This window comes from Pezoporus flaviventris, unplaced genomic scaffold (assembly GCF_033815535.1).
Source record: "Pezoporus flaviventris isolate CSIRO_AGI_PZ_B2104156 unplaced genomic scaffold, CSIRO_AGI_Pfla_v1 ptg000007l, whole genome shotgun sequence".
In the NCBI taxonomy this organism is placed as follows: domain Eukaryota; kingdom Metazoa; phylum Chordata; class Aves; order Psittaciformes; family Psittacidae; genus Pezoporus; species Pezoporus flaviventris.
In genome coordinates this window covers 88,462,318-88,475,818 of record NW_026892555.1, presented here as the reverse complement: position 1 = coordinate 88,475,818, position 13,501 = coordinate 88,462,318, and positions in this window count along the sequence as shown.

Below are 13,501 nucleotides of genomic sequence, written 5' to 3'. Positions count from 1 at the left end.
ATTTTACTGCTCATATACCACCTTCTTCATGTACGTATAACTCAAAATTAAGTCCATTGTTCTCTCTTCAGGTTCAAAGAAATGCAAAAAATACTGAGAATAAGAAGATATACTTCAGTCTAAATGTTAATTTTGGGGAAAACTTACAACTCTTTCAGAACAAATCGTCACAGAATGAAAGGACATTTTCATATGTAACCAGAATTTTAAGACTTTTGTCATGAAGCAATGCAGACATTTTATGATATATTAATAAAATAGAAATATTACAGAACTTGGAATAACTCACTTGGATCTATTTAGTTGATACTTTCTCTTTTTGATATTTTCTACTCTGAGATACCCTGATGCTCTACATTTCAGAAAAAAAAAAAAAAAATGCAATCATATAAGATCGTTCTCTTGAAGTCTAGCCCCATCACACTAGGATCTGACAAAACACTTTGAAAGTGGGTTATGTAAACGGTCTGCTCTCAAGAGTCCAGTTCACACCAATCTGAGGTAATGTTTTAAATGCTACAAATGTCCATTTGATAAATTTTCTTTAGTATAAGCATTTTGTAACCTCTCTGATATACTTCAGAGGTTTCCAAAATGCAAAAGTATTTATTTGGTTCCTTTAAAACACAGGAATTCTTAATTCTGTCCACAGATAAAGGAACTGGTTAAGGAGGGGAAGGGAAAGGAAAGGAAGGGAAGTTAAGGAAGGGAATTTAAGGAAGGGAAGTTAGGGAAGAGAAGTTGGGAAGGGAAGGGAAGTTGGGAAGGGAAGTTGAGAAAGGAAGGGAAAGAAAGGGAAAGAAAGGGAAGGGAAGTTGGGAAGGGAAGTTGGGAATGGAAGTTGAGAAAGGAAGGGAAAGAAAGGGAAAGAAAGGGAAGGGAAGTTGGGAAGGGAAGGGAAGTTGGGAAGGGAAGTTGAGAAAGAAAGGGAAAGAAGGGAAGGGAAGGGAAAGGAAGGGAAGGGAAGGGAAGGGAAGGGAAGGGAAGGGAAGGGAAGGGAAGGGAAGGGAAGGGAAGGGAAGGGAAGGGAAGGGAAGGGAAGGGAAGGGAAGGGAAGGGAAGGGAAGGGAAGGGAGAAGAAGGGAAGGGAAGGGAAAGGAAAGGAAGGGAGAAGAAGGGAAGGGAAAGGAAGGCAAGGCAAGGGAAAGGAAGGGAAGGGAAGGGAAAAGATGCAAGAAGAAAGAACACAAATTAAATAAAAAAGAAAAAAGAAATAAAAAGAAAAAGTACAAGAGTAAAAAAAGAAAATAAAAAAGATAAAAGAAAAGAGAATTAAAAGAAAAATAAAGAAAAAGAAATAATTAAAGAAAGGATTTGTTCGAGTTCTTTGTGAAATGCTGCCATCTATGGAGTTTCAGTAGATATTGCTTTGTACAGTGATGTCAAGGAAAACCACAGGGCTTATTAACTCACAAAGTGGTTTCTTCCGTAAATTAATCAGTTTTTTTTCAGCAATAAACAAGAATAGAAATTATAGCTTTAGCTATAACATTAAGTTGGCACTAGCTTCTACCACAACTATTTCTTGGTATTATAAGCAGCATCAGTAGTTATCTACTGCAATATTTGATCAAGGCTTTGTTGTGTTTTGTTGGGGGAATGTATTCATTTTGGTGATTTGTGTTGCCTTGTTTTCATCGGCATTGGTTTCCTAAATTTCAGGGCACGCAAACACAAATTCTTTGTGTCATTCCCTGTGTACATACACCCAAGCATACTACTACCTGCATACTCAAAAGGGCCAAATAAGTAAGTAGCTAATTACAGTTATCTCATTTTAGCTCTATCATCCCAAAAAATTAAGGTATTTGAAGCTTTAAAAATGCTATACACAAACACATCGCTCCTTCTTCCTTAGCTTTTCTGCTAGTGATAAGCAGGAGCTGCATGTGTGGGTAATATAAGCAGCTCAGAAAGATGGTAACTTTGAAGAGACAGAAGTATTAGAAATATTTATCACCTGTACCAAATAATAGCCATTTTAAAAATCCCAGTTTGGAAACTGTCTAGATCTTCAGGAAGAAATGGTCTTTGTCCAGTACCACAAGGATCCAGTAATGTCTTTATCATACTCACTAGAGAACTAAATGCAAATTAAAAGCAGGGGACATGCTTACTTACATTGTGATTAAGTGAAATATTTAATCATTAAGGTAGGCATAAGCACAAACAACAGTAATTCTTGGGGTAATAAAAATCTGGATCCCTAAAGCTATCTTGTATATAAGGGCTGGTATTTAAAGACAGAAGAAAAACAGTACGTAGGATTTCTGAAAGATGCCGCAGATCTGTTTTCCAAAATTGTCCATCCCTTGCCACAGCCTTCCCATGCCACCAGCTCCCTAAAGTGAAGTGTAACCAGTAGAGGTACTTCCCATTGCAGGAAAGGTGTGGTAGGAATAACTCTTATATCACACCTGCTCAGAAAGATAGTTCCAGTTCAGCTCTCATCCATAGGGATCGGCCATATCAAAGAGAAGCAGAGCAGTGGAATGAAAAATAAAGTCAGCTCTACACTCCCTGACAAACAGCAACAATGTAACTAGGAAAATGCCTGCTTTCGCATTCCCTTATTCTACCCAAAGAGCTCAGTACCCAGAAATCTACAGGAAGGAAAACTAACTATTGCTTTTCCCACTTTGATTTCCTCCAAGTCACTTACTTTTGCAAGTGTTTCTCATCTTTATACACCACATTGACTTCAGAGGGTGAGACTTGCCTAGCAAGCAGCAACAGAATAATCACCCCTTGAGCATAAGCAGCAACGGAACAAGTTACTAAACATCTCTCCCCTCTGCAGGTCATTCGACAGGAAGATGCTGAAATCAGTTGAGCTGCATTAACAATGAATTGCATTATAAGCAAAATAAGACTAAACGAAGTTAAAATTTACCTCCTAGAGAAACCTTTCCAGAGGTCAAAGATGAGACACTTGTGAAGAATGCCCAGAGGCAACGGCTGTTTTAAGAAATTCATCTCCCCTGTTTGACTTCAATTCCCAAACACATACCCTGCCCCTTTTCTTTAGAAGGGGGACAGTGGCCAAAGGTCTATTAACAGCAGCCGCAGCAAACATCTAAATGTTTCCTTCATTGCACAGCTGGTGAGGCAGCCAAATCTACCTATAATGCTTAATAAGGAGTGGCAGTTCTACTTGTTTGGCTTTGGGTGATAGAAATTCTAAAAGATGGGCCTTCTGGGTTTTCCTATTTGCCAGCTAACAGCATAATCGTGTGACAATGACCTCTTACTGCTTTCAGAATGAACTTGTCTGCATTTAATTCAAACTCATCTAAAGAACATTGGCTCTGATAATGCTGCCCACATTGCAGCAAGTGTTTCACCAGGAGGCTTGGAAAAGGCCCAGTTTGTTGCACATCGCTAAAAGAACGGCTTTATCACTGCATCCCAGCATGGATGCAATGCTGGAGCGTAAGGCTACAGCCGCAGTGCGAGGTTGGATGGCAGACCTACCAGTCTCAGTGCACGCTCTGGGGAGGGGCCATGAGCCCTGGGGCTTTGTGGCCATTGGACTGAAGGCCATGCTAAGTGACAGATTCTCCAATCACTCTCCCATTTCCTGCATGCAGAAATGACAGCTGATCGGTGGAGAGCACAGGTTGCAAGCACTAGAAGAGGATGAGGAGTGAGGCAGTGATCTCCTTCACTGAGATGTAGCATTGGTTCAGGTTTATGGCTGGGTTCATAAGCACAGCTGGTCGAATGCAGTCGAGACTTTGCTTGTGAACACTAGATACAACCACCTCCTTCATTATTCTCCACTCAGCTAAAATCAATCCCTGTGCTGAGGGGTGCAGACCATACGTACACCATATATTGCCATGAAGGTGCAAAGGCCATGTTCTCACCCACCACCTTGAAATGGAACATAGAATCATAGAATCAGAATAGTTAGGGTTGGAAAGGACCTTAAGAGCATCTAGTTCCAACCCCCCTGCCATGGGCAGGGACACCTCACACTAAACCATCTCACCCAAGGCTCTGTCCAACCTGGCCTTGAGCATCGCCAGGGATGGAGCATTCACAACTTCTTTGGGCAACCCACTCTAGTGCCTCACCACCCTTACAGTAAAGAATTTCTTCCTTATATCCAATCTAAACTTCCCCTGTTAAAGTTTTAACCCATTACCCCTTGTCCTATCACTACAGTCCCTAATGAATAGTCCATCCCCAGCATCCCTATAGGCCCCCTTCAGATACTGGAAGGCTGCTATGAGGTCTCCACGCAGCCTTCTCTTCTCCAGGCTGAACAGCCCCAACTTTCTCCACCTGTCTTCATGTGGGAGGTGCTCCAGTCCCCTATCATCCTCGTGGCCCTCCTCTGGACTTGTTCCAACAACATCACCTGTAATAATTTGTAGGGGCAGAGGAACAGATCCCATTGCACTCACCAGCAAATAGGGATATCTGTTCATAAACATGCACTATTCATGTCACACTATTCCTCATTGTTGCATCAATTATTTGTTTTTTTCAAAATGTTCTGTCACCAGAGCAGACATCCAGAACAAACTGGTACTGAGGAACCCAATCATCACAATTAAGGCAAAATGAACAGATCACTAAAATCTTGCAGGTCAGAGGAGAGCATCTATGTATCTATTGAATGCTTGTATATAATGAATTATGGATCACTATTATCTCACCTGGGAGAAAAATGCCATATTTATCAGCCAACGCAGTAGGAAAATTATTTGGCTGTTCTGATGAACCTGTGACACATGCCTTTAATTAAATGCATCCTTCGAACGCCCTATTTCTCCTGTACTGCATAACAAGCACCATTCCCCTGCTCTGCTGGACAAATTCAGGTTTGCATTTGTATATAAGTGGGTTTTTTTAGCTGACAAACTTCTAATTTGCTGAGAATAACTCCACATTTTCAGACTGAACCATTGAAGTTCCCATTGCTGAAGGTACTGTACCCTACAGTATATGTCTTACTCAAGAATTTGTATGTCACCCACCTGCTATTGGGTACAATACACACCTTTTTATAGCCAGCACAGCTGCCTGGAAGGCAGAACAAGAGATGAATAACCATTTCCTAGTCCATTTTATTCAGCTGTGAGTCTTCAACATTGCCGAATTGCTTCAGATATTAAGATAGAATAACTAAGACTGGCTCATATATATGAAATGGCATCAAGCAGAAATACTAAGTAGTAACATACGTGAATAAAAAGTGATTACAATAAGTATGAGTCAAATAAATTAATATTTTTCCTTAGATGGGATTCTTTATGTTTGGTAACTATTGCTCCTGCTGATGATATAACACATGCTGACACCAAATATCAATTCTAGGTAAATCCAATTAAGCCCAGAAGCAAAACAGCTGGATTAGCAGTTCACTGCATAAATTATTTTTCTTCCATTTACTTTGTCTTTTTGCAAATGAGCCTTTTAACATAAAAAAATTTAGCACTCAAGTTCCCATTTGCTTATTAATCCCAGAAGCCTAAAATGAAGAAGAAGAAATAGATTTTCTTCCTTTGTTGTTTGTGTGCATATGCTGTTCAGCTCCCTTCTGTAGCACCAAAACCAGCCCCCTCCCCCCCCCTCCCAGGTTGCAGGTAGTATTCCTTCTTTCTTGAATAAGTTACTCACATTGGGCTTACTATGGCATCAGACCAAGCAACTTGAGTTTTTTTTTTTTAATTTCAAGATGATGTCATAATGCATAATTATTTCACATTTTCTATTTTTCTTTATTTCCTGTTACTAAACAAAATTAATATAAAATTGGTAAGGCTGGTGTTCAGCATGTTCATCACTGCTTTAATTCAGTTAGAACAACATAAACTATACAGGAGCTGGTTTATCCCCTTTTTTCTTTTCTTTTTTTTTTCCTTATTGTTTTTCTTCATTATATGGCTGCCAGCATAAAGGTCAATGTAGAGATTGGGAATCGATAACATGCTACTCGTATAGATATGCAAATAATCACAAATTGTAATCACTGATTGATTTTCAGCATTCTGGTAGTGACACGTTGGGTGGAAGGGACTCTGATCTCAGTTGTGCCAGGCAAATCTAGAGCAGAGATTCACAGCTGGAATTACAATGAAGGACTGCCTCAGAAATGCGATTTCAGTCAATGAAACATGTAACGCATTGTTGGTGAAAATTACTTTTCCCTTCTGCTCATGCTCAGGGTTGACAACAGCAAATGTGCAAGGAGCAGAGCTGTGCGTAAGCCTCCAAGGCTGAATGCCACTAGCCCCGAGGGTGGGAGGAGGTGGTGACAAATACCATAAGGTGCCAGAACAGCAGGGCTCAATTCATGACTTACCCCAGAGCTCATATCAAACACACTGGTCTTGGCATTATGCCCATATACGTTCCTTCTTCCAGTCCCCTGAAAACATACCAGTTTGAGATAACCTTTCCTCTAAATCCATATTTTCCCATAAACCCTTCACATTATCCTTGCACAGGAGCCTAATGACCACCTTTCCTGGTAAGCAGGTCACACATGGGTATCTGCAAAAACCATCCAGACTAGAAGGTCACAGTCCAAAAAAATGGCTCCCACATACCAGATGCCAGACCAGCAGCTGGTTCATAATCTAGATAATTATATCTATATCTATCTCTATATATATCTACATGCATTTATATATAAAATGCTGAAAATAAGAAAGTTATATTACTCTTGCTGGTGTGACATGATTTTTTTAGAAAAATATTTCTAACATTTGTCTTTGCACACATTAATGACCTTTAAAGAAAAATATCCATCCTTTTTCCTTAACTGGAGCCAAAGACAATGGAATATTTTGGCTTTGTTACAAATAAGAGAATTAAATGCAGAAGGTTAAAAATGCTGAAAGGGGACAGACTACTGACTCAAATGTCTCATCTTGAACTCTGAACCAAATAATTAATTTTGTATTACCCATACAAGCTCTCATACCTTCATGACACTCATTAAATAAATAGTATAATCTGGATAAGACACCTTCAGTAATAATTTCAACTTTTATCTTTTTTTAAAATGTTTTTAAAGATTTTATTTTTTATTTTTTTTTAATCTTTGATTATCAAAATCATTCAGTTTATGTCACTGAAGTTCCTGACTCATAGATTAAATCAGATTCTATGATGGCATGTGAGCTAAACACAGCCCTGTTGGGGACGTTCTGGTGACTCTGCTTAATGACTTGGTGGGCCCACCCTGGACTGGGTATTGGTACACTGAGTACATCTGAACATGTATATTTAAACTGTCATTATTCTATACCACTGATTGATTACTATAGTAAGTGACCTGAAACAGCCTCTCATCAAATAATCCCACTAATTTTGCTACCAACTACTCAACTTTGCTGTCTAGCCTTAAAGTTTTGTCAGTTAATATCCCCCAACTTTTCTTTAAAAGCAACATCATTCCTAGAAAGCTTTGCTCAAGAAAAAGCAGCTGAAAATGTTCAATTTTCAATGGAAAAGCATCCAATCATCTGTTCATAAGGTCTCAAAGCATAACTAAAAGCAATGGGTTAGATATTTCTCTAGAATCCGTGTACTCATAATGCAGATACAGGAAGAAAATTGTAAAGACAGCAAGTGCTCTACAATATCTTTCACAAAATACCAGAAAAAAAATGAAAGTCTCTTCACTAAATGTGCAAGAAGCTGTTTAGAGAAATGTGGTACTTATCAGTGCCATAGGACACTGATAACAATACTACTTCTAAACTGCACATCTTATAAGAAGCCGAATCTGGCAACTGAAAAACAGATCTAGAGAGACAATGACATCTGTTCTTGCAATGGTTGCAAAGAGCTGCAGTTTGAGAGGTGATTATCAATGTTGAATGTTCTTCTGTTCTATACTCAGTTCCAACACTGTCAATCTGCATACAACTGTAATGGACCAAACAGTTGTGCTAATGTATGATTGGCATAAGTATCGTGTCCTGGGAGCTCAGCACCACCAAACAGGGATCTCAGATGTAGATATATAGTATTTTTCTCCACCATCCGTTCCAAACACTCAAAAATATTTACACTACACATTAACCACTGCTGTGTGTTCATTTCATCTATAAGAACCATGAAGCTTCTTCAATGCAGGCTCCAACATAGTACTTCTCAGCTTTTACAGTCTTCAAAAGAGACCTCTCCTTGAAGAATGAGGGATTTATTTCATAGCTGTGATTTAGCCCATCATGAAATATATATCCCTATTGTTTCCTGTCTTAATTTCTTAAGAATACTCCTACTCTAAGCTGCATTAATCACTCATTTTTGTATTTCAATAAATCTTACATGATGAACAGCTGTTGATCTTTGATTTATTTTAAAACATCTTCTTGATTACTTTCTCAAAGTATCAGTACTTGATGCTTTTACAACTGGGGTTGGCAACTATTACTTTACTCAGACATCATTAAGAGACATATTGTGATTTGTTTCCAGGGTCACCATTGCAAGTGGAATGGACTTTTTTTGGATCTGCAGGGCAAACTTAGGGCTGTGCAATTTGCTAACTGTGTCAACCAGAAAGGATAACAAGAAGAAGATTGGTAATGAATGATGATACCAATCTCTGTTGTGTTAATTACTCATGAAAAAAACTTTCACTGGCAATGTTAAGTAATTGTAATGCTACCTATTTTTAAGAAGAAGCTTGAATGTCCGTTTATCACACACATAAGCCAGCAGATATTTTAACTCACAATTCTGATAATATTGCAAAGGACCTTTTATTTTTAATGCATAAACAAGCGAAATGCATTTGAATGATTGACACAGTGAAAAGTAGCACTTTTCTGTATTAAAAAAAAAAATAATTCATGATTAAATAGAATTTTCTCCAAATCTCACTTGGTTAAATTGCAATATTTGAAAAATACTACATAACCTCATGTGTTATGCAAGCCTAACACATGAGGTAATGGTCCATGGTGGCTTCTCCCTGGTGAGTCCTGCTTTGGCTGCTCCCCAGAAAGTCCAGCCTTGGTTCCTCCCTGGAAAGTTCCGCTTTAGAACTCCCTGGAAAAGTCCCGACCCTTGGAGACCTTTCTAGATATTGCTAGCTACTTCTTCCAGCGTAGGCTGGCCCCCTGCATCAGAATGAGTGTGCATTTTTGTCAGTATAAAAGCCCGAGCCTCATGCAATGGGGAGAGGCAGAACCTCATACCACCCAGGTCAACATTGCCTCTGTGGGGACGCCCACTATGGTAGAGCCTGCCACCTCGCACTGCAATGATGATTCTCGGAGCTGGTTTCCTGATTGTCCTCACAGAGTCCTTGGGGCTGGTAAGATATCCACTCTTCAGAAATATCTTTTACTGTATCTATCTTTATATTTTCCTATATTAATAAACTAGTTGTGAGTTCTTTATTAGTGTCTCGTTTCTCTCACCCGGAATGACTCCAGAACATCACATTACGTTTCAGCAAAGATTTAAAACCTGTGAGATACTAATGAAAATACAGTTTGCCAGGTTTTTCTGTCATCAGTGCTACAACTCACAAATGGAATATCATGAACTATATTTAATAGTAACTTAAACAAAACCACTTAAGACCTTTTTTTGAAAGTTGGTAACCTACATAACCCACACTCTAAATCAGTCACAAGGTCCCATCATTATGCAACTAGGCATTAAAATATTACAGTAATCACAAACAAAATTATGAAATGGTGCCATGTCCATGGTTCTTTAAGCTTGCTTTATGCATAAATAGAATCTTGAGGTCCTACACCAGTTGGGTTTAATGACTTGCTTTTCAAAGTCAAATTATACAGGCCAGAATTTTACCTATTGCATTGAATACATACTTGGAGGCAAAGCACAGCTCAAATTACTGAGCTCACCAGAATTTGTCTCCTTTTTAAAGTTTGGAACAATGAAAAGGATCATAACCAATTGCCTACATCATGCAGCTAGCATCACATCTAGCCTCTGAAAAGTATATTGCAAAATAAAGTCGGAGAATGTGATTAACAGAAAACAGAAAAGGCCTTCATGCTTTTAGGAAAAAAAAGGAAAATGAAAGTTATCTTTAGAAAGACTCAGTACTGTAAGTAGTTTTCCGAGGTTTTTTTTCAATAGAAAAAGAAAGAAACAATCCAAGGAAGAGTGGCTAAGTTTTCACTGCTCTATTAACAACTTTTCTTTATATTTTATTTACCTAGAATATATTTTATTTAGCCAGAATCATACTATTTTTATGCCCCAATGCCAAGAAATCTGGTTAGTAAAGTGCCAGATTCTTTTATTTGATTTTATTTGATTTCATTAGGGACCATCAGCCTAGCTGCTTAAGTGCCCGACTACTGTTTGCAGTTAAACATTCATTAGGGAATCCCCAGTGGGTTCATTCATTTCACTGAGGTCCAATTACAGTGCCACAAAAGCAGTTTTTGCAGCAATTAGCTGATTTTTCCTGTTTATGTTCTGTCTCTTTAGGAAGAGGACTATTTTGTGGAGGTCAGATTTTTAATTAGGCGCAATTTAGGGCCAATAAGAAAACTGATAATTTACTAAATGGCTGTGGTGGACTTAACTGCTCAGAGCAGAGGTAAATAACACAACAGGGACACCAGGAATAAGCTCTCCTGGTGCGCATAGCTCAGAGCCCTATAGTGTGAGGAATAGATTACATGTTAAATGGCTGTCAGGGCCCTCAATGCATTGCTTGTATCACCAGCGTACCTAACCTCAAGAGCCACCTTGTTACTAGCAGCGGCTACAGAGAAGCCAATCTGAACAGGACCTGCAGAGAGGTCTTGGCTTCATGTAGCTGCAAAAAGATCTGAGAGTGAAAGAAAACAGCAAAAAATCAGGTTCTACTTCTTGAGGATCTTGCAGCACCTTTCTCAACTGCTGTGTTCTCTGAAGTCAACAATACTAAAGTGTGTGTGAAGTCCTCGCAGGCAATATGAGCATTTTTTTACCATAATGATTCATAGAATCATAGGATGTTTAGGGTTGGAAAGGACCTTAAGATCACCTAGTTCCAACCCCCCTGTCATGGACAGGGACTCCTCACACAGGACCGCGTTGCCCAAGGATCTGTCCAACCTGACCCTGAATACTGCCATTTACCACTTCTTTGGGCAACCCACTCCAATGCCTCACCACCCTTACAGTAAAGAACTTCCTCCTTATAGCCAATCTAAACTTTCCCTGTTTAAGTTTTAACCCATTTCCCCTTGTCCTATTGTTACATTTCCTAATGAAGAGTCCCTCCCCAGCATCCCTAGGTCCCCTTCAGATACTGGATGGTTGCTATGAGGTCTCCACGCAGCCTTCTCTTCTCCAGGCTGAACAGCCCCAACTTCCTCAGCCTGTCTTCATACAGGAGGTGCTCCAGTCCCCTGATCATCCTCGTGGCCCTTCTCTGGACTTGTTCCAACAGTTCCATGTCCTTTTGATGTTGAGGACACCAGAACTGCTCACAATACTTCAGGTGAGGTCTCACGAGAACAGAGTAGAGGGGCCTTCGACCTGCTCGTCACACTGCTTTTGATGCAGCCCAGGATACGGTTGGCTTTCTGGGCTGCAAGTGCACAATGAAGCCGGCTCATGTTCATTTTCTCATCGACCAACACCCCCAAATCCTTCTCCGCAGAGCTGCTCTGAATCTGTTCTCTGCCCAACCTGCAGCTGTGCCTGGGATTGCTCCGACCCAGGTGTAGGACCTTCCAGTTGGTTTGCTTGAACTTCATAAGGTTGGCATCAGCCCACCTCACAAGCGTGTCAAGGTCCCTCTGGATGGCATTCCTTCCCTCCAGCGAAGCAACAGAACCACACAGCTTGGTGTCATCAGCAGACTTGGTGAGAGTGCACTCAATCCCACTATCCATGTCACAGACAAAGATGTTGAACATGATTATTTCCAGCATCGATCTCTGAGGGACACCACTCATTACTTGGTCTATTTCTGTGAAGGTCTATATTTTCTGCCCTTAAACGGGGCATTATGTTTTCTAAGCAATGCATGCAAGTTGCATTACAATTTGGGAAACTAAGAACTGTGATAGCTGATGAACAGGACACATTTAGAGGAAATAAGGTCTTTATCTTGTGACCTCACCTGAAAGAGTCCAAGCAGACTTGTCACCTCAAAATTTTCTCATCTACAGACTGTGATATTTGAATTTCAGGCATTGTATCACAACAAAATTTCTGAAAAGTCTCACAGCTGGCTTAAAGGTTGCTCTCTTACAGGAAATAAGTAAGGAAAGGCCAAAAGGCCACAGCATTTTTTCTTCAACCTTTGACCCAGCACTCAATTGCAGAGTCATAGCCAGACATATAAAAAAGCAATCCTAGTAGGAAGCATAAATTATGAACTTTGAAATTTCATTGCCAGCCACCATTTCTGGCAGCATTTATAAAAAACACAACAAAGAGTAAGGCAGACATGCCTGTACCTTCTAGGTCGAAGAGAAATGTTCAGTTAGGCTGTAAATATGCATAGAAAATTAGTCATGCAGAAATGCAACATCTGAATAATTTCAGAAAACCTGGTATTTTGATTAAAACACACTCTACATCATGATTCTTGTCCTTCCCATGAAAACTCTTTAGCCTAGCATGCAGTTCATAAGCAGGCCTACAGATCTTAATATAAAAAAAAAAAAAAAACCTGAAAAAAGTAAACTCTGGAGGAAACACAAGGTTTGAGGAATTGTTAAAACATTAAAAATCTACTATGAGGCAGTTAGTCCCTTCCTAACTAATTAAATAGCGAAAAAAAAAGCATTACCTTTTTTGTTAATTCATCAGCTTTCCTTGAAGATAGAAACTGGATTGAAAGATGTTGGCTAAAACCAAAAATTGAGCAGTGACATTTTAAGAACCTGAAATCAAATTTCCAGATCAGCAGTGAACCAAAGAACATCTCTTTTAGACAGTGTGAAAGCAATCTATGCTGCAGGTGTATAGATGGTGACTCTATGGTTTATGCTACCTAATACAGTGCAAGTTCTGTTCAAACTTGCATTCTGCTTTTGGTTAGGGCTTTTATAACAACAAAGAAGCAGGAAAATGGGAATGACATTATGATTATTTTTTATTATTTTTTTAATCTAGCAAAAAATACATAATGGTTGCAGAAGGCCTTTCTTTTGTAATAAGTTTTAAAATATTTTCCATATTTTAGAGAAAAGTTTGGGGATTTTCAAGCAAACGAACAATTTGTTTTCAATGTTATTGCAAGAATACAGTATAACAGGCAACACACATTGCAACATTAACTCCTAATTACTTTGGATACCAAATTTCATTTGGAGTCCAGCTTGACTTGCAAAGAACTCTGGATGGTAATTAATAACAATCTGCCACTGAAGTAACTGTATAAATAATGTGCTGAACTATGTCCCAACAGGGCTAATACAAACACATGGACTTCAACATCAACTCAGACAAATTAAAAAAAAAAAAAAAAATCCTGCAAGTGACTACATTTCCTACTTTTTCTGCTTAGCTGTTCCCTCACTGTGTAACCCATCATATC